Source organism: Bacillus rossius, chromosome 6 (assembly GCF_032445375.1).
Source record: "Bacillus rossius redtenbacheri isolate Brsri chromosome 6, Brsri_v3, whole genome shotgun sequence".
Classification (NCBI taxonomy): domain Eukaryota; kingdom Metazoa; phylum Arthropoda; class Insecta; order Phasmatodea; family Bacillidae; genus Bacillus; species Bacillus rossius.
In genome coordinates, this window is record NC_086334.1 from 34584115 (window position 1) to 34606941 (window position 22827).

The 22827-nt window shown below is 38.9% G+C and overlaps 1 long non-coding RNA gene across 1 annotated transcript in view; it reads left to right on the forward strand.

Moving 5' to 3' along the window:
- LOC134533536 (uncharacterized) overlaps positions 1-22827 on the forward strand; it is a 235396-nt gene that overhangs the window by 156018 nt on the left and 56551 nt on the right. The window contains exon 2 of the long non-coding RNA XR_010075325.1: positions 21450-21528. This is a non-coding gene — a long non-coding RNA (uncharacterized LOC134533536). The remainder of the gene's footprint in view (positions 1-21449; positions 21529-22827) is intronic.

Genomic DNA, 22827 nt, shown 5'->3' on the forward strand with positions numbered 1-22827 from the left:
TAATACAACAGCGCGAAGATCACTCAAGGTCAAACCATGATCCGGAAGTCCTAAAATGCGCACGTTATGAATCTAAAACAAAGCATTTCCTTTGAAAAGATTGAGTTTGTAAACCAAAACTTATAGAAATAAATTCTGACTACGTGAATTTGCAAATTAATTTCACAAAAATAAAATGGTTTTCGACACATCAACAAAATGATGTAATATTTTTTCCCCTTCTAATTTTGTTTCTGGTGGTTGTAAGAAATTAATACAAACTTTTTTTAATGTAAAAAAATCTGCATTTGAAACATTATTTGTGTAGTTACTTACTTGGTCATACTTTCATCAAGTCGCTTACATTTTAGAAACCTATTTTTTTTGTGAAAGGTTTATTTATTTATATTTGTGTAATGTTTAAAAAGCCTGGGCCTACCGTTCATTTTTTTTCTTGGCTATTGATGCGTTTGTTACGTTGCTGAAGGTAATGAATAATTATAAGTCTACACGGGGAAGCGTAGCAGTGCTTGCGTAATCAGGTACCAATTATTCCACGAGCAGATACATAGTCGAGGATAACACGCGATGTTGTCTCCGAACAGTGGGGCACTTGCGTTCGTTCGTGGTGAATCTCGTAAACTCAGGTTTGACATGGTGCTCACGGACTGTTGCTCGCCGTTAGAAGTAATGTAATTCTGGTGGCGTCCTGCAGGATGCGATGCTTATCTTTTAATAAACCGCTGGTGCCGAATGCGCGAAGCGCGACGTGGAGGCGAGAACAAGTCTCTATAAGGCACGCTCTCCCCCTTCTTCAACAGGCACGGGGTTGACCGCTCTTATCGGCAATCGCGCCGCCGGGTGGGGGGTTCACATTCTGGCGGGAGTCCAAATACGCGCGCGATCAGGGTACTCAATTTACATACCTCTAGCCACACCATGTGCCCAAGAGAGTTAAGTTGGAACGCACTCCTACTCACTCTCGACTCGAATATAGATAGGGCCATGCATATTTCGCGAAAAGATTCCGAGACTAGTTGAAAGTTAAAACACTGTAGCATTGCGTGTGTTTCGTGATTATGTGAGTTTCATTCAGGTACATGACGATTGTTAAAACACTAATCACAGTAATTCATTGCGTCCTGAGTGGCTCAGCCGAATGAGGCAAACTACTTCTCTCGCAGACGGCCGCCAATCACAATGAAGAAACCGTTGGTGCGGGTATACATTGATGCATGTAGACGTTCAGATTTATTCGCGAAAAATGCCTGCCCCTAAATATAGATCATCTAAAAAAAACATTGGTTGTCTGTAAAGTCGGTTTACGGACGATAGTTTAACATGACAACGTCATAACAAAACATTGATGAAATGTTTGCATACTTTTATGAATAAAATTGAATAATTTTTTATTGAATATCACTATTTTGAATGGTTACAAAGAAGGAGTGAAATGAAATCTACAATTTAATTGATAAATTTACTTACTTTTATTTGCACTCATTAATTCAAATATGTTTATTACTTTAACGAAGAGATTATTTTAACTATAACTTTTATACATGTTTGCTATTTAACTTCTTCCAATCTGTGTTATTCTGTTAATGATAGGACGATGATAGGAAAAGTGGGAAACGAATGGGAGTGTTTCAAGTTTAATGTGCCTCGAAAAAGTCAAATCGATGGTTTTTCCAATCGAGTGCAAGAGAATCTAGTGCAAGAGAGATATTTGCGCCACGTACTCTGCAGCAATGCTAGGAGGAACGGGTTAGCAAAGAGCAATGAAATGTTACATTGAAATGCATGAAAACAGAATCACGCCACGGACTCGGTCGCAATGCTAGGAGGTTCAGGTTAGCAAAGACCAATATAAAATGAACGTAACGGGTCACAGCGAAACGGGACAATGTGCGTAACGGAACACTTTTTCGTGCATGCAGCCGCCGTTCATCGATTTATTAGACGTCACGTCAAAAAAAAACTTTGAACATTATTTTACTGCGTATGTTACTCGAAGTTCTCCATAAACATTACTAGCGTTGTTTGCTGGCACCACGATAAACATCACACACTTGTACACATATAATACTATTTCTATTTTTCTCTGGTTGCTTGCCACCTTTTACCTGCTGGACGTATTGCATGCCATTAGGTCATTTGAATTTTTTATTTTATTTTATTCTTATTTGCGGGGGTGTCGACTAAACGTACGGATAAATGAGAACGCACTTTTGGTGTATAATGAATGATATGCATCTCATCCTCTCTCTAAAAAAATGTCATTTAGCGGCCAAAATAAACAGCCAGTACATACCTGAGAAAAACTTTAATCGGATCGGCTCGTTTGGCGCCGAACTACAGAATGCAACGAACCAAATTTTAGGCCGGATTAAAGACCCACTATAAGAGGCCTTTCAGGCGAGGCGACTAGTTGATCCCGCTAGTTGAAGGCAGTAACGTAGCCAGGATTTGTGTATGAGGGGGGGGGGGGGTGTTAAGAAGCATGGTCCCCCCCCCCCTATTATGAGAGGGTCCGGGGGTCCCCCCCTATTATGAGGGGGGTCCGGGGGTCCTCCCCCGGAAAAATTTGGATTTTAAGGTGTAAAATAGTGCTATTTGAGCAGTTTTCAGTACTTCACTTTAAATATTGTAATGGTAAAAATATTATTAATTTTTTAATAAAAAAATGTTTGAGTGATGAAGTAAGAAATTAATTAAAGATATTTTAATCAATCCAAGTGCCTTGTTCACATCCACTCAAAATGATAATTTATGCTCGAAGCTCAACAATACAAAAAAAAGGGAATAAAAATGGTTGGGTTTCGGCAGAACTGGCCTTTTCCTGGAAACAATTAGCTTTAGTTTGAAGAGTTACCCAGTCACCACCTGCTTATAATTACCGCGCTGGTTAAATACAGTAGGTGTAGGATATTTGAAAGCTTGGAACCCGTCACGGCGTCACAACCTTATAGCTTCTGCTCGCGACAGGGGTAGGGGAAGGGAAGGAGAATCGGTAGGGCTCGCTTACTCGCTTACTCTTCCCCTCCAGTGCAGTGGCCGGTGATAGCAGTAAGACACCCAGGCTTTTAGCTAACCTGCTTTCAGATAAGAAAAAAATGGTGGCTAAGGGGGGGGGGGGGGTTATTACCCCTAACCCCCCCCCCCCCTGGTTTCGCCCCTGGTTGAAGGGACGGGTGTCGAGGCGTGTAACGATGCAGCAGATGATTGGGAACCGCCCGAAACCCTTTACATGCAGCCAACCCGTCCGCTCTGTCAGGTGGCCAATAGGCACCTGTGTCTCTCACGTTCTCATGCCCGCTAGTAGGCTCAACACTCGACACGGCATTCGTCCTTCACACCAGTCACCCAGTCGAGTCCGCCGATAACGTTTCGACCTGTCGTTTTCAACGGGGAGCCGTTTATAGAAGAAATTCGTTGTAGTCCCACGACATGGGATGTGAGGCGTGTGAGGAATACAGCGTTAAAATCAAAATGAGTAAAGCTGGGAGGGGAATGGCAAGAAAATGCTATGCCAATTTTAACATCATGAAGCCTGCCAAAGAAGAGTGCAATCAGCTAGAACATTTCTTTAAAATTATAATAAAAATTAGAATCCAACGTCGTACTGACCTCCCGCTAGGAAGAGAAGTTGATTCCACAAATTTTTAGTGAGAAACTAGCTCAAAAAGAGTTTTCACTCGGCAGTACACTACACTGTTAAAAATTACAGTAAATTAAAGGAATTTTCAACGACGAATTCACCTGAAATAAACGGAGAGTGCTTTGTAATTTCTGGTAACTAGATCCTCGAAGAAATTACACCGTATTTCGTCTTCCGAGTTTTGTTTTGCGAGTAAAAACACACGTGGAAGAAATTTGAGTGTTTTCTGCAGGAGTGCTAACAATTTTCTGAATGTTTTGATAATACGCCAAGATTCATGCTTAAAGTAAGTGAACTTAGTAACTGTAAATTTACAAATATAACGGTAAATTTACGAAATCCCTAGATTTTTAAAAGTGTAGTTGAGAGTCAATCAGGTAACTTAGTTGAATCAACCAAACCACCTCATCTGAAGGGGGCCTAATTTTTCATAAAGACGTGTAACGGAGAACAGTCACGTTATAATGTTTTGCCTCTTACTAACTCTTCTTCCTGGACCATACTTGTTGTCCTGCATTGAACTGCCTGCTTAATACCTGCAATAATTTAACCCCGAAAAAATTAGCTCAGGGCTTTCCCTAAATATATGCAGGTTTTACCTAGGCCCAACTTAACTAGTTATAATCTATATCTAAGATATGAGAGTTAGTCATAGCATCAATTGCTGCCATGGATGACCAATCCTCAAACAAAGCACATGATGCATGCTATCCTTTCTGCATGGCTTAAACCCAGCATGATTAGGAGTAAAGGCTTGGGCCTGGGACGCACCTAGAGTCTGCCCTAAACCAGACCCCTCCCAAACAAATACCCTTTTAAGTCGTTATTCCAAGACACAATAATAAGAATTAGGTCTTGAATATGTTACACCTGTACCCTAACCGTATTCCAAGTACACTATAGGACACAGCTAGATCTCTTTTTTTTAGGGAACGGATTTCGGCGTTCTCTACGTTGCCGATCTGTTGACCAAATTCCACGCATGCGTAGAGCTCACTTTTTCGTTAATTTCGATCAGATGGTGGACCCGCATCTGACTCCATTAACTCGTTTATGTTTTATTTTTTGAATATCGGGGCACTTACCAAACGTGTTGATATGCCAAAATTAAACTTTATAATAAAGAAACTATCCTGGAATACATTTGGTACACTTTTATGGTCATAACAAGAAAAAATATTGCAACTCAAAAAGTATTTAAAAAAATTAGAACAATACAATTATTATTACGAATGTGCTGCTATCTCTAGGATTTTTGCCATAACAATTGCAACAATGGTTGAAAAATGTCCGCTAGAACGCGTTGGAACCAGTTTATAGCCTCGTACAGGGCACAGTTTATTAAAATATATATATATATATATATACATGTGGTCGGTCTGATCTCTTACTGGGATACGGTTTGGTCAAGTTTAGAATTCGGCCCGCGAGTTGGGTTTACGGTTGTGTCCCATCAAGGAAGTGCTTATTCGCTACCTTACCCAAATGTCTTGGAATGCCGTCCTCAGTTTTAGTTAGGTTAGGAAATGGAATAAATAAAATAGAGTCCCAGATGGCGGTTCGAGGAGGTTTTGAAAAGGAAGCATGAGAAGGGGGGAGGGTTGGGTAGGCCGCCCGCTCGCATGGGCGCGCATCAGACACGAGGAGGCGTGCCCCCGGTAGTCACGCCGGCCGGCGCGGTGACGTCACCGCCGCGTGCCTACATTGTCTCCGCGCGTGCGCGCGCACGCACGCGTGGCTCGGGCTGGCTCGGGCTGGCTCGGGCTGGCTCGTGCAACTAACCCAGCCATTTTGCGTACCGTCACTAAGATGGGCAAAAACACACTCACCCGAAAAAAAATATATATATATATATATAATAAATTATGGGAAAAAAATTACGTTTTATTTAAGTAATCGACGTAGACTAAACAACTTTTTTTTTCAATGTGTGATATCTTAGCTCTAGATATATGTACGGCATTTGGTAGGAGTAATAAGGTGAATGCGACGGAAGTTAAGGAACGGAAATGTGTGACAACCAAAGCGCGGCCATCTTTGGCGGATGACGTGAAACAAATTTTATACAGATAAAGTGAAACTACTAACTTTTTAGTCAATTTTGACAAGAGAGGCATTTTTTCAACTGGCCTGTCTGTCCAGAGTTAATGAGAGTGATTTTTTTAAAAAAGGATTATTATTATTTATTTATTTATTTTATTCAATTAAAAGTTATCTCCTTCACAGTATGATTCTTTAGAAGCTATACAGCCATACATAAATTTTTTACACCCTTCATAGCAATGGGCGAAGTCATTTTCTGTAAGTCTGCGGAGAGCGCTCGTCACAGCTTGTCGAATGTTTTTGATTGTCCCAAAATGGGTACCCTTGAGATGCAATTTCAGCTTGGGAAAAAATAAAATGTGTGCGATAGAAGTGAAACTTATTGTTTATATTATTAAGTATAGGAAACATAATTTTCTTTGGCTGAGGTCGCAGATTAAAAAAAATGTATGCAAGTATGAGAGCGCTGAATTATGTTAGTGTGCAAGTGGGCAAGTGTGAAAGTATTCGAGTGTACAAGTAGGCAAGTATGCAAGTGTGCAAGTATCCAAGCATACAAGTGTTCAAGAATGCAAGTGTGCAAACATTCAAGAGTGCAAGTTTGTAAGTGTATAAGTTTGCAAGTGTGCAAGTATGCAGGTATTCGGCGTCATTTATACCTCTCCCGTGCCGTCTCCTCCTGTACTGGTTCCCCCATTACGTATATCTATCTATTCTCCTCATACGATTGGAATTTTCGTAACGCTCGAAAACTGTAGCCTCCTCAGCAAAGACGTTTCACTTCGAAAAAAATATTAGGGAGCCAGATCTGGACTGAAGGGTTGTTGGGGAAGTTTTGTTAAGTATTTCTGAGACAAAAAATTGCTTATGGACAGTGCAATGTAGCAGGGCGCGTTGTCGCGATGAAGGATCCATGAAGAGGCGATATCCGGCCTCACCCGTAAAATTCTCTTCCTCAATCGTACAACAATTTTTTTTTTTAGATCAACAGCCTGGTTGATCGTGGTGCCTTGAGGTACGAACTCTTTGTGAACCACTACTTTTGCATTAAAAAAAAGGGCTGCATCTTGCCTCGAGAACGACCTAAAAACAGAACACACATAGGCGTAATTGAAACTCACTCGACTGAAGGTCACAAAGCTACAGACGTGTGGCCGGAATCTCTACCTGAGGACCCTTTTCCCTCCACGGAAACTCAATAGGACACGTCACAGTGCTTAGCGGACTGTACTAGAATCACTCTCATTGCTTTTGGAACGCAGCAGGTGTCTGTATCGCGGGCAATTAAAATACACAGTCCGCACTGCTAAAGCAACAGCATTGCTATACAAGAAACACTAAACATAGCTGTTTTAAGGTTTTTAACATTTTAGTATTAGAAAAAAATTGAATCTTAAAATTTCTAGCTTATGGATAGTTCACGTGACAAAGTTTCGGGCTAGTGATATTTCGTACAAAGTTCGGCCTAACTTTATTTTACAGGCATCTAGCCAGTGCGCAAGTTGTCCAAAATCTATTACAAACGTAGACGTAGGTAATTTAGGAATGCGCTTTGTGTACAGATCTGATGCACAAGCTAAACCGTGGCGTCCATATAGACAGCACTATTTCTATGCCGAGATTTTCAACCAATATTACCTGAAAGTAATACACATCCATTGCCTACCCAGGATTGGATATTGTAGTTCGTAAAATGATGTTCCTTCATAACTCTTTCATGTTCAAAATAAATATAAAAAATAACAGATTTATTCGCCACATCTCTTCATACGATACATGCTCATCGTTGCTACTTGAAAAATAACAGTAAACTTATGATTTAAAGTTTAAAATGTCAGTCAGTGCGACAAACATAAACACCCAAAACTTGCGAAGGTATCATTAATCAGGTCATTGTAGGAACTGCAGGAATGTTAGTACGGCAATGATGACATAAACTCACAGGTCAAAAAACAGGATACTGGATGCAAACATTTTATTACACTCTAGCTTAGATTTATGAGTAGCGCCTACCCAGGTAGGCAATACTTCGGTCATCCCAGTAAACGAGGTAGCTGTTCATGTAGGAGATATTACGTCTATTCACAATGCCTAAACAATAATGAACTGTTTTTTAATGTTTACGCTAGCCAAACTGTGCTTTGCGTGTATGTTAAGACATAAACTGTAACAAACGTATCACAGAAGTTGATTAGTCCACATAATAAATATGTTATAAGCACGCGCTCTCCATTAGCAGTTGCAATTCTTAATTTATTAAAATGTGGTTTTGGCTCGTTTACTTATTGGATATTGCACATTTTCTTATGAAAATTACACCAGTTCTCTATTAAAATATGAATAGTGCTGTTTTTGATTTAAAATGTTATTGATACATTCATGTATACAATTTACTACTTTGTATCATAATCAATAAAACAATTTTCTAAGTTTTTAAATATTATTTTATTTTCTTAAAAATATAATTTATTTTAAGTGTGCATAATTTTTTTTATTTTGGTTTTCTTGAATATTTTTTTTACGCAAAGTTACAATAAATAAGTTTGGAATAATTGTGTGGCAAAATGCGGGAATACATTTGGAATTCGTTCCAAGTTCCTCTATCATAAAAAATGAAAACATAATAATTTAAATTCAAATTTGAGGGTTTTTATTTAGTTTTTAGTTTGTACAACTTATAGTTTCTCCTACAAAACATTCATCTCACAAAAACGCAATTTCATCATACCATTTAAAGGTGTAATCGATGTACACATTTGATAAGACAGACGGTGCTGTTGCCATGTTGGTAATGCAAAGGTGAGTGAGAAGATGGCGTCAAATTATAAGTGAAATCTGATGTACTACATATCGGTTTTTTTCTGGCCAGCTGAAAAATGAATTAAATAAAAAAAACGGTGTTTAGTACAATTTTATTTTACTTCCTTATAATTGAAATCTAATTCTTCTTCTGAAAATTTATAAGTGCGGTTTTTTTAGTAATAGCCTATTGAGAATAAGGTGCGTAATAGGAAAAAAGTCGATGTCTTTATTTTTTGGCTGCTGATACTCTTCAAATTACATATCATTGGGTAATATAAATCTTGTAATGCTGTGGTAGGTTTCTTGCGCTTCAGAACGTCTTAAAATACACATGATCCAATGAGAACATCATTAAAATGTGTTTTTTTGTGCATTCTACTGATTTTTTAAATATCATGGAAAGTTTTGTAGGTTTCTATTAAAATGGTTCAAATAATATTTTAAAATTTATTTGAATGTGTAAAACATGCATGGCTGACTAATTAATTTACACACTCAACCCTAGTCTGTAGAGGTTCCAAGCGAATGTTAAATGTTCATAAGAAACTGGTGGCTAGAGGGACATACTTATAACTAGAGGTATGGGGAATTCGCGGATTCATTTGGTCGTAAGCTAGAATGCAATTCTTCTTACTCTTGTATTTGGCTTATGATTGAACGGCACTTACTTGGATACATTCCGCTACGACCGTAAACCAACTATACCCAGATAGGAGTGACGTAAGCGAATCAGGTAGTGCCAATTAAAGAAAAAAAAAGGTTTAACACTTAGATGTAAGCTAATGGAAAAGCAAACGTTTGGTAATATCAAATGCAAAGCTTTGAATTTTAGCCTGATGACAAAAGAATTCATGGATTCTCGGGCTCATTTCTTATACCTAACCAGCGCACATGAGCCGCAGGGACCTATAGCAGAAGTGTAATTATTATGAGCTGATATTTTTAATATATATTAAAAATAAACGTATTGAAGAGTTTAAAACCACTATCTTTACTTTTGTAGTTCATTGTACGGCTTACTAGACCATTTTCAGCATTATACACAATTTGTTATAATTTAATAAATATGCATTAAAATAAATGTTAATACTAATTTAAAATTAATGTAACAAAATATATTACATACTAATATACCATTACAAGTAAATAATATTGATATAAGAGGGAAAGACGACTAATGAAATGGATTTTCTGAAAAGCTGGTCATATTGTCAACTGTCTGTCCCAGAGGTCTCGATAGCGAAAATGAATCTCATTTGAATTCCAACGTAAAAACACTTGTGTGGTAAGGATTTCGATTCATGCCTGGGAAGAAGAGGGCACACGTATTTTCTGGTCAGAAGGCAGTATGGGTAGAAATTACCTTCGTAGCAGTGATTTACTGAAGTGGTGACTATCCCGGAACGGTTTACAAAAGCAAAACTCTGATGGTTTATGCGTGTGTACATGATTACGGCGGATAGCTGTGAAACGCAGCAATATCTGCAGACACTATAAAGGGATTTGAGGCGATTTATTTTTCCACGCACCACCAAAGTAGGGATTATGTACACCGGTTCGCCCATTCTTGTTTGGAGAAGAAGAAGGGGAAAAAAAAATTGTAAGCTTATAAACGCACGACGTGTTAAAGATGATTTGATGCTTTCAACGCAAGAGTTATTATAGACGAGGCCAACACTGGACGATTCACTTCTCCAGTGGTTATCCCTTCTGCACACACACGAAGGATTTGGACCCGGCCGCAAATTTTCCCTCGGAAGTGGTTGGAGAGGGGGGGGGGGTGAAGGGTTTTTCACGCTGACAGCTCAGGAATTGTTGAAAAGTTTGACCCACGCCCGGCGATGATTCAGCGGCGGATCAACGGCTTATCGCCTGCCGCCGACAACGCGCTCCTCGCATCGCGGACCGAGCTGCCCCGAAGAGATCCCGGCTGCTTTGACGTCGCTCGCGGGACCCCGCGGCGTTCAGCTCCCTTTGACGGGCCGGCCCGAGAGGATTTGCTACGTCCCCTCTCCAGGGGTCTCTCTCTCTCTCTCTCTCTCTCTCTCTCTCTCTCTCGAGGTGCGGACAATGAGGGGAAACCTTCTTCGGTGGTGCGTCTGGGCACGCAGCCTCCGCGGGGCTTAGCAGGAAGGTAGGGACCCCGCCTCACTGGGCACTAAGGGCGACATTGGCTCGCGCATCACACGCATCTTCGCCTCCACGCGCCGATCACCGAGCTGGCGTGCAGTTCAGCGACACATTTTTAACTCGGTGACCCTTCGAGTTTATGGCGGAATATTAAAGATTAGAGGCTCCCTGGACGTACCTCTCCTTCTTGCAGTGCGGGTTGCAATCGTTTTAAGAAGTTTTCGCTCTTAAAAAAAAAAAACTACTTGAAACTTAATTACCGTAAGAAAGTGTAATATCTCTTAATTGATTTTCGAAATTAAACTATTTTTAACAGATTTTGAGCGGTTTATGAATGGTGTATAAGTACCCAGAGCACTACGAGCTGTTTGGCGACTAAGCAGGACGCGCATTGTTCGCCTCGGCTCGGCTCGGCTCGGCTCGGCTCGGCTTGGTTCGGATAGGCTCGTGATGCTATCAATACGTCGCCCTTGTAAATAATATTCAATTACTAACTTTCCACTAAAGCATTCCTGGAAATTTCTAATGACAGTTGTATTTTTACAAGTTTGCAAGTTATTCACTTGAAAGATAAAAAAAATACCTGGTTCAATGCCAACTGTAGTTTACAATCTTGTAGGCGACACTTGTTTACTACTCATTTTCTGCCTAATTCTAAATGTAGAAAGATTACATTCAGCTACAGAGTTAAAATTGAAATACAAATAAAGTAGAATCTTAAACACGTTTATGCAGTAAATATATAATATCTGTTACCAGTATGCAGTATTAAAATTATGTTTTGTTGAAGTAGGAATTGGTTACTAGTTTGGATATAGTCACTTTCGTAAACATTAGGGAATATACCAAACGTATTTGTGTGTAAATGAAACTTTATGATAATAAAACTACTCTGGAATATATATTTGGTAAACTAAAATAGTCATAGTCAAAAGTAATTGCAAGTATTAATTTACGTAAGCAAAGATAGAAGTATAACATGTGACGTGTATTTAAGGCAAATAGGAAATTATATTGCTTTTATTAATGTATCTTAAGACCAGCGGAAAACAATGCTTTTTTTTTAAATTTTTATTTGGAGTAAAAACATATACATTTTCTGGTGTGCCAAATTTATGCATCCAGCAATAGTCAACGGTATTAACGGTTTCGTTAATTTTAACAAGATGGGCAGGATGTCCATTAAATTCCTAGTCAAAAATTAGGTCCAAGGCCGGTGTTAAGGATTTTTAAAAGTCTTTTTCGCTTTTATTGGAGCCGTTTCTAATATTTTAAATTTCCGTCTTTTTATTGCCGCTATCTGCGCGTGATGGTGGCGAAAAACTTTTACGATTCAGACAGCGAATTCTAGCCGCGGACGCAGAAAGTATGTGTGCGATTCTCATCCAGAAATTTTGGTAACTGAAAAGCGAATATTTTATTTATCAGTATAGCTTTTATCACGCCCGGCATAATTTTTTTTTTTAAAGAATTATACGTTAAAAGTAGTGTCAAATTTTTGTATTATAAGTCCATTTGCAACACGAACAACACGAAAAAAACATGAATGTGCTGGTTACCGAGGTTAGCTGTTTTTACAGATCACTGGCGAGTACTGAGGGACTCGTTCAAAAAATTTTTTTTTGAGAGGGTAATCGAACCCGGGGCTACGTCTCGGAGGGCGGTTGACGGCCGAGAGGCCGCGGGAGAGACGGGAGGACGACGACGTCGCCTGGTCCACGCGCTATCACGGCTATATTTAGCGCGCGCACACCGCCTCTTCGGCGCGCGGAATGGAGCCGCCACGCTCGCCACCCCGCCACCCCGCCTCACCACCGGGCTTGCAGGGCGATCCTCGCCGCAAGATTGTCGTGAAATTAACATTCTCGCCCCGGAGGCGCTTCCGAGAAGCCTTCTTCTCCACCACCGCTCTTCTTCCCCGGGAGACAGGACAGCCGTCGGGTCGCGAAACAGGTCGCCCCGGAACACGAGGCACGTGGCCATGTTTCAACTCGCTCGTCTTGGCTTTCGCTGTTTCAGGAAGTGCCGAAGACGTGTTGTAATGCTGTCGGAGGTTGTGATTCCAAATCTACACCACGACCTTCTTCCGAATCCACGCTGCAATACCCGCTGTAGAGGCTGTGATTCCAAATCTACACCTCGACCTTCTTTCGAATCCATGCCATAAACCCTGCTGCAGAATTTGTGATTCCAACAATACACCATGACCTTTTTTTTTTCGAATCCATGGTGTAGTTCCCGCTTTAGAGGTTTGATTCCAATACTACGACTTTATTCGAATCGTTAAACTAGGGCCAATTTCAGAAATATATTTCTCGGGTCTCACCCATCTTTATATTTGTTCATTACATTTAATTTTTTTCTAGAGCAGTGCTTATCGAATTTATTTGCTGCCGACAGAAGTTTTCGTAAACACGTAAATGATTGTACATAGGGTGTTTTGTTCTAGTTTTATGTATACACTTATAATTGCCCTATAAGTCGCAAAATAAATTCTTTGCGAGCACTGCCACAGGCAACAGTAAGCTTAATTGATCATACCACTTCCTGCTGTTAACGCAGTTGGCTGGTTCAAACAAAAAAAAATAGCTTATTTATTCTCCGTGCCACGTCACGAAAGCGCGTGACGTCTAATGGGTAGAGACCGGAAAAATTCGCGGGTTCAATGACCTCCAGGATAGACTCCACTACACTCTACACACTTGGGCAAATGCCAACTGTTCATTGGCTGTTGACGAGTTAATCGTCTCGACTGGGCAACCTGTTATTCGACACTTCCACGAGTGAGTGTATATAATTGGCCCTCATTACTCCAGATTAACAGTGAACCAATGGCAGAAGCAGCACTAAAGTATAATTATTTGAATTGTAGCATGACACGAAATGAATCCGCGAATTTTTCAGGTCTCTACTAATGGGACACGTCCTTGCAGGAGCCGAATCGCTGTTTCTCAGTCCCGGAGAAGTGACTCGATAGGAATACGAATTCGGAGCCCAGTGTCTTCTTGGAGTCCCCGTCTTCTGAGGCCCGAGAGCACAACCGCGACCGATGCGCGCCCCTTGATATTCAAATGAATCCATCACCACCCTTTTAGTTTAGCGGGGGACAAAAGAAGTAATAGGGCAGCAGGGGAGCATCGAGGGTGGAACCTCACCTTTGTGGGCCGGTGCCAGGGTGGGCCCCGATGTAATCTTCGTCGGGCGTTGTGGGTGGCGCGTGCTTAAGGCTTGGCGGGAGGGGGGAGGGGATAGGGGGGTCTGTCTCGGTTCCGTGACCACTGTCCCCGCTCAGAAACAATGCTCGCCGCATGACTGTGTGGAATGATATCGCCTCACCCCCTCCCTCCCTCCTTCCCCAACTCCAACTCCACCAGCCCCTTTCCGGGTCCGTGCAGCGCAACTGCACGACCCCCCTCCCCCCCCTCCCCCCTCCTTTTCCACCGAGGCCATTGTGCCGCCCCAGACACTCGTTCGAGCATTCGATCTAGATCGGTCGAACCACCCCTCATCAATTGCGAGTCGACCCTGAACCTGCGAAGAATGCGTGGGACGACGTGCGTGTCGCTTCATTCCTCGTGGCGATCTTAGACTGAACACGGATAGTAAAACCTCGTTCGTTGATCCGGCCCTCGTCTGAGGACCATGAAATGGCATGACAGTTAAAGATGTTCTTACACTCAAAACGGAGGTGTTTTTGATGCTCCTCAAAAAAGCTCAATTGAAAGTGGAGGCCTACCGCTGAGCTGATATGCTGTTTTCTCGAATGGCAAGGATGTGTATTTTACCGATGTGGCATAACCACAGGCACTTTCAATTTCAAGACGGCATTCGACTAGCCCGCAACACGATGTCCGAATTATTTCTACGGTAACACGAAATACTGTTTTAACAAACAAATACTTTTCCAACAGTCATTTGTTCGTGTTTGCAAAGTTTCACTCTATTTTTATGCAACCTTTTTTTTTTAACGTTTAAGTTAGTTGACAGTAATAGATAACACATTGTAACATATTCAGAATGTTAACATGTTGTTTGTCACTGATATTTTTCAGATATTTATTTTAAATATTAATTTATTTATTGTAAGGTTGCATATTATAGTTACTTTAGTGTTATAGCGAGCTAGTCATTATTAGAAGTCTTGATTAGTCAATATTCGCAGTTTAATTTCTCCTAGTTTGTTCATTATATTTTTTTTGTAATCAAATCATTCCTTTTTGTGCTGAGTCTGCACTAGGAACACATTCTTCGTGAATTTACACCTGAAAACTGTTCGCCAGGTAGAAATAATTATTTCATCAGATATTTCTCATAGTTCTGTTTCTCTTTGGTGTCTTGCTCAGTTTGAATGGGAAGTTTCTAGTAATAATGCAGTTTAAGGAAGCGTAGGAAAGAGTCGCTTCTTAGCAGGACATCGGGCAAGAGGTCTTCGGTGTGTGGGGCGGTCCTGATTCCCACGGGACCCCACAGGGAGTCAAGAAGACCTCGGATCAATTTGTTCGTTTCTATACGAGTTTAAATCTCAGAACGTCTGCCATTTATAGGGACAGACGTAGGGGTGTAACGCCGAAGCCACGATGCGAACTTCCGCGTCGGGCGTTGACGAGACTCTAGTCTGGAAGGTTCGGCCGAGTCACCGATGTCGCCCTACACCCTGATCCGAGGGATCGTCTCCGGCGAGACTGTCCCAAATCCCTAGCAGTTTTCAGCAACCTGGAGGAACTGCTGTGGCTGAGTTCCTGACGTCTGCAGTTGTAGTTTTAGTTCCTCCTACATCGCTATAGCGCTGACGTTCCTGGAGGCTGTTCTGTCCGCCCGGGAGTCCTGCCGACGAAGATCTCACAACTCTACCGAACCCTGAGTATTTTGCAACACTTTAGTGTGGTGAAAGTGTTTTCGAGTGTTGATACACATAACCCAGAAAATTCACACTTAAATCATGAAGTAATACTAAGCAATCCAGGGTAGCTCACTTAAATATGAACTTTATCTTACATGAAGTGAAACTTCAGTTACTTGCATAAATTGATATATATATATTCATTGATTTTAAATTTAATATTTTTAATATTGTAAGAAACTATATGTGTGTGTCCTCTTTCAACTTTCAGAGTAAATGTTTTGTTTCCAATGAAATTATTTTAGTTATTATTATTCACATTTATTCCATTGATTACTATATTCATAATACTAAATGAGTTTTTAATTTCTTGGATTTGTATGTGTTTATTTTGTGTTTTTGCAATCAAGACTGCATACACTATATTTAACACACCAAACTACTTCCATCATTTTATTACAACGATACATTCTGTGGGTAGGTTTAGGCACATTGTCATATTTGCATATACACTGTTAACAATTTTCTGAAATCAGCCTGTAAATACTTCCTACAAACAGACGACCTTATTGAGCTGATTCAACATTATTGCATTATTATATTATAATGTAATAAAAAAATTCTAGTGACAAGATTTGAATCACGCCACTCGAGGTTACCAAGCGCGCACTCCATCGCTGTGCTAGAAAGCCTGTTTGTAATTTAGAAGGGGCAAATTATTGTAATGCCAGTTTTATAAGGTATTGTAAAACGTGAAATTACTTTTTTCCATGACAGTTTTAGTTTACCAATATATAACAGGGTAGTATCAATTATGAAGTTCAATTTGGCACACCAATATATATTGTATGCACCCTAACCTTTACGAAAGTGACTATATATGGGTTTGTGTTACTGCACGTGGGTCAGCTATCTTTTTGTCAAATTTCCGTTCATCGATTTCCGTTCCATTTTCACGAAATTATTCCTACCAAATTCCGTATACTGAGAGTTAACATGTTTACACATCAATAGTCAGTTTTAATTGTACCAATACACTATTTGTTGAGGCAGAGAAAGCAGTTATTATAGTGGAACGAAACCTGGCGACTGTCGATCATGTAAAGCTAACCTTTGAGTGGTATTTTATTGAGTGAGCAATCTTCGTTGTGTGAGGTTTTGGGTTTGCGTTCTAAGCTAAGGTATTAATGTATGCGGCTGTTTCAACTGCTAGCTTATTTTTATTTCAGTTTGCGAACTGCTCTGAAAATAGCATACTAACATGTTAATCAGTCCAACATTCATAATATAATGTTGACTTCATGACGATTTGAGAAACAAAAAACAATGAAAAACTGAAAAAAATTTAAATTATTTGTTACACATCTACACCTTCAATCAGGTTTAATAATGTTTCTAGATAATGCATACTATTAAAAGTATTTCATAATAAAAGGACGGGTTTCAGAATAATTTACTTGTGTTTCAAAACTCTTGTAAATTCACATATATCGTGAAGCTCCGTGTTTTTGCTGTAATAGGCAACACATTAAAATAATAGGCTAGTAATGTGTTGCATTAGTACACATTATTAGTATTTGTTAGAAAATTTAACTTCTTTGGTAACCTGTGATTTAAATCTTTGTTGTTTTTAATCCCGCTAAAACCTTTTTCAATCTCTAGTGTGCCGCCCGATGTCTTTGATTATGAAGCTTAGGAAATCTTGCAAAGTTCAAATTGTGTTCGCGGCTGAATGCCAGCGTGACATTTATCTTGGCGGCCAATCAAAGTCGATCTCAGGAAATGAAAGGTGAAATCGCTTTCCGAAGGCGGCTATTGTTCTCAGCGCGGGCGTTCCCTGCACACGCTGGAGTGATTATCGCGATCACTAGACACTAAAAATTTTTGTGAGGTCATTTGACGACAAACTCAACTCCATAAACTTCTATGTTATAGTGACTTCATATATTGGGTCATATTTATTTGATGTTTAAACATCTTAGTTCTCGTATGCGTCATTTTGTAGGAGTAATTTCGTGCAAATGGAACGGGAATGTGACAAAAAGTCAGCGGATCCACGTGCAGCAACAAAAACCCATATATAGTCACTTTCGTAAACTTTAGGGTGCATGAAATATGTATTGGTGTGCCAAATGAAACTTTATGATAGTGAAAATACCCTGGAATATATTTGGTAAAATAAAAACGCCACATTAAAAATTGTTTTGCGCGTTTTACAATACCTTAGAAAGCTCGCATTCCACTGATTATAATACATATTCTCCTTGGAAGTTCTTTAGAGGCTTACTAGCACTGTGGTAGAGCGCGTGACTGGTAACCGCAAGGGACGTGGTTCGAATTCCGTAACCGTAAGGATTTTATTTTACTTTTTAATAACATTGAAAGATTATAAATTAATAATAATGTTCAATCAACTCTATACGGTTTGTTTGTTGGAACTACTGACAGAGTGATTTCAGTCGTTATTTTCAATTTAAATTTTTAAGTATTCGTTATCCCCAAAGCTAATTCGGGTGTAATTGGGCTTCATTATTTAGTGCAGACAACAAAAAAATGACCAAAAGTAGACTTTAAGTAGACTAATAGCGCTCACTCAAAATTATCTTTCGTAAATTTGTAAAAATTTAACTTGTGCAAATCATTAAAAAATGGGGAAGTAATATTAAAAAACTTCCTAAACGTGCAGCTAGATACATACCAGAAACCCTCATGATAAAATTAATTTCCCAAATATTTTATGAGTCTATTCTACTCTAACTATACTGTCTGGTACCTTAGCATTTTTTTCCTCCTTATTTCGTAAAACAGTTTGTGTGTGACAAGACTTACGTATTCAGGTTACTTCCAAGGATGCAGAAAATTCCTTTTCGACTCGTGGCATGTGTCGCAACAAAACAACGGCGCGTCTATAATCATGCAAATGCATGCGAAAATCCGAGCCTCTGCTTCGAAGCAAGACCGATATTATCCGTAACACGATCGTAGGCGTGGCTTACCAAACCCGTGCGGTAACAATACGAAACATGCGGAATTAAACGCCGGCTCTCGAATTGCCTGTCACTCGGCGCACATCAGAAACCGAGACCTGTCATTCCAAGCCTCACCTCGGGGGAAAATACGTGTTGCATCACTCGCCCGAAACACAGGATTTCAAATTTATTACACTGCTGGCCTTGAGAACAGGAATTTAATCATTTACAGTAAAGTTTTGCTTTATGAATGTAAAAATATTCGGAAATTACGTCCGGCTTAAGTCTTACGGAAAAAAAATGCATTTATACGTCTGATCGTTGATTCCATTTTTAAAGCACACCTCATTGTCACTTCGTGTGTATTGATGACACTAATGTAAGGGTAATTTTTTGTTTTTGTTTACGAGGTCCGACGAATGAAATGTTAAACTGTCTCGACAAAGTTTTAACAGACACGCTAAATTTTCAGAAAAACTAATATTTTTATGTATTATGTGCTACAGTAAAATGTTATTAAAAGTATCTTAAAATAAATTATTGCGATAAATAAAAACCATAAACTCAACATTATTCATAGCGCCTAATACCAACGTTGGGTGGTTTGATTTTCATTCCTTAGTTTGGTTTAAGGTTGATTTTCTACGGATGCTTCACTATGTGCGCATTGGATTTTGTTTTGTTGTATTGCAATTTGTTAAATGTCAGAAACGTAATATTCGTTGTTCCTTTCTTTAACTAATTGCGTCATTGTCGCTCCCTAGAATCTAATTTTTTTTTTCCACAACTGGTAAATACATGCTTTTTAATATCTGTGTTACATTTTTTATTATGCTTAATTAAATTCGGAGATATAATTCTATTTACTCCCTTTTCATCTATTAGGGGTTAAAATTAGCAAAATATAAAAATGGTGGTTAGTAGTTTTCGTGTTGTTATTATTGATATCCAAAATAATTTACTACCTTTAATTAATTTCAGATATAAAAAAATTAATCTTAAAAACATATGTGCAACGTTTTCACACTATAGGGGTTAATTTTCGAAAAATATAAATATTGTGGCTGGTAGTTTCGTATGTTTATTATTGGTACCCAATATCATTTATTACCCTTAATTAAATTCCAATATATAATATTTTTCTTTAAAGTTACTTATACCTTTTTCACCCCTTAAGGTTTGAATTCCGCAATACCTATATAAATATTGTGTTTATTTGTAATCGTATGTTAATTATTAGTACCCAATATAATTTTCTACGCTTAGTTGAATTCGGAGATACTACTATTCATATTTAAAACATATTAACTCCTTTTTACCCCTAAGGAGTAGATTATTGCCAAATGTAAAATTTTTGTTTAGGTGTGTTTGTATGTTAATTATTGGTACTGTAAATTTTCTTTAGCTTATAAAATAGTTTTAGAGATATATTTAATTATCTAAAAAAAATATTTACCCCCTTTTCATCCCCTTAAGGGTGAAATTCTGTAATTATATATAGCATATATTTTTTAAAGCTAGACAAAGACCGTTCTAATAAAAAAAGCTTATTAAAATCAGTCTATTAGTTTTCAGTTGATGCTAGATCAAACAGACAAAAAATGAATTTTTTTTTGAGTTCTCAATTAAGTAAATAGCCATATCCAGTAGTTTTTTTTTCATAATTTAATCCAATGTACAGACTTTTTGCCTCGAACAGTTTTATTATTAGTATAGATTAGGTACAGGAAACATTGTCTGAGTTCGCAGATCAAAACACACATAGGATATATGCATGTATATAAGTATGCAAGTGTGCAAGAGTGAATTATGGAAGTACAAGTATGCAAGTGTACAAGTATGCAAGTGTACAGGCGTGGAAGTATGCAAGTGTACAAGTATACAAGCATGCAAGTGTGCAAAAATGCAAGTATACAAGTGTGCAAGTATGCAAGTGTGCAAATGTGAATTATGCAAGTACAAGTATGCAATTGTGCAAGTTTGCAAATGTACAGGCGTGGAAGTATGCAAGTGTACAAGTGTACAAGCGTATAAGCATGCAAGTGTGCAAGTATGCAAATGTGCAAGTGTACAAGTGTCCAAGTGTGAATTATGCAAGTACAAGTATGCAAGTGTGCAAGTATGCAAATGTACAGGCGTGGAAGTATGCAAGTGTACAAGTGTACAAACATGCAAGTGTGCAAGTATGCAAGTATTCAAGTGTGCAAGTATGCAAGTGTGCAAGTGTACAAGCATGCAAGTGTACAAGTATGCAAGTGTGCAAGTGTGCACGTATGTAAGATTGCAAGTGTACAAGTGTGCAAGCATGCAACTGTGCAAGTATGCAAGTATTCATGTGTGCAAGTATGCAAGTGTACAAGCATGCAAGTATGCAAGTGTACAAGTATGCAAGTGTACAAGTATGCAAGTGTACAAGTATGCAAGTGTGCACGTTAGAAAGTATGTAAGATGGCAAGTGTACAAGTGTGCAAGCATGCAAGTGTGCAAGCATGCAAGTGTGCAAGTATGCAAGTATTCATGTGTGCAAGTATGCAAGTGTACAAGCATGCAAGTATGCAAGTGTACAAGCATGCAAGTGTACAAGTATGCAAGTGTGCAAGTGTGCACGTATGTAAGATTGCAAGTGTACAAGTGTGCAAGCATGCAACTGTGCAAGTATGCAAGTATTCATGTGTGCAAGTATGCAAGTGTACAAGCATGCAAGTATGCAAGTGTACAAGTATGCAAGTGTACAAGTATGCAAGTGTACAAGTATGCAAGTGTGCACGTTAGAAAGTATGTAAGATTGCAAGTGTACAAGTGTGCAAGCATGCAAGTGTGCAAGTATTCAAGTATTTTTGTGTGCAAGTATGCAAGTGTGCAAGTGTGCAAGTATGCAAGTGTGCAAGTATGTAAGTATGCAAATGTACAAGTATGCAAGTGTGCAAGAGTACAAGCATGCAAGTGCACAAGTGTGCAAGCATGCAAGTGTGCAAGCATGCTGCGTCACGGCCTGACTGACGACCCTCGCCGCGCTGTGTTGCAGGTTCTGCGCAGCGCTGTGGGTGGCCGCCCTCGCCTGGGGCTCTCCGAACCAGCAGGTGAACACCAAGTATCCTCTCGAGGTGAGTACAGGCGGGTGAGGAGTCAAACTGGCGCCCGCGTCTTCTCGCGTGCCAGGCCAGGGCAACTCTGACACACCAACACACACAATAATAATAATAATAAAAATCACCTCCTAAAGGTTTTGTAGGCGTTCTTGTCTTGAATTAGCAATTTAAAAAAACAAAAAAACAAATACATTGGGTTTTTTAATCGGAGGTTGCAATACTTTGATAATTAATAAAGTATTTTAAAATTTTACTTGAAAGGAGAAAAAAAAAACGATAATGCAAAATAGGCGACTCCGTTTAAAATAGTTATAACACCAATCCAGTGTGTGTGTAGGCATGAAACAACCATAAAATTCTGCGTGGAATAGTAAGAATCACCATATCGCTCTTCTACCATTTCCTAGAAGACAGAAGAGAATTAACAAGCTTAGGGACTTGTAGGTTATTTTGCTCCATACCACAAGCTTTATTCATTCACTGGAAATAATTTAGACTTAGTTGCATGTGACTTGGCTCTGCTTTTTTTTGTAAGCTTGCAATTATTCCGTTCGCAGAAAAATAGCCGTGGTATATATAGTTCAGTTGAAAAAATTGATACACACATATAAATGTTTTGAGTGGATGTGAATGCCAGTATGAATTAGCTTACTCCTCAAGTTGCATTATTAAAATGTATGTGTCCTTTCTTTCATTTTGTTTTGGCCTTTCCTTTTCTACGTAACATGAAAAAATTATAATTTTTTCTGTATACTGAATTAAAATGAATAGTTAAATATTACTTATTATAAAAATTAAATAATTAATTACTGTTTTTTTTTGGTTCTGCAATAAAACTGTATTACAAAAATATTTTACGTTTATATTTTCAAAATGAGGTTTGTAATAAATAATTTTACTAAAACTCATAACTCAATCGTTGCTTCGGACTTATTACTTCATTACATGGTCAGTATGTGATAGTTTTTGGAAAAGTTGGTGTTATAAAAATTCGGAAATGATATTCCGCGTCACATCTGTGCGTGCATGAATCGTATTGTTTCTTAAATATATATATATATATTTCAATTACTTATTGTTTCTTTTAAAATGTTTTTCTTTGTAAAATACCATTTTAGAAATGAAATAATAAAATTCTTGCTTATGACATGATTAATTGAAACAGGAAATTTGATTAAAATTAGTGAGATAGTTTATTTTATTCCGTCAAGTTAAAGACGACGGTACCTAAAAGAAAGAGCAGACGAAAGTGAAAGTCAGTTGAACGTGTCAGGTTGGTTACTCACGTCGTGTCGGACAGCCGGGCGATGCGTA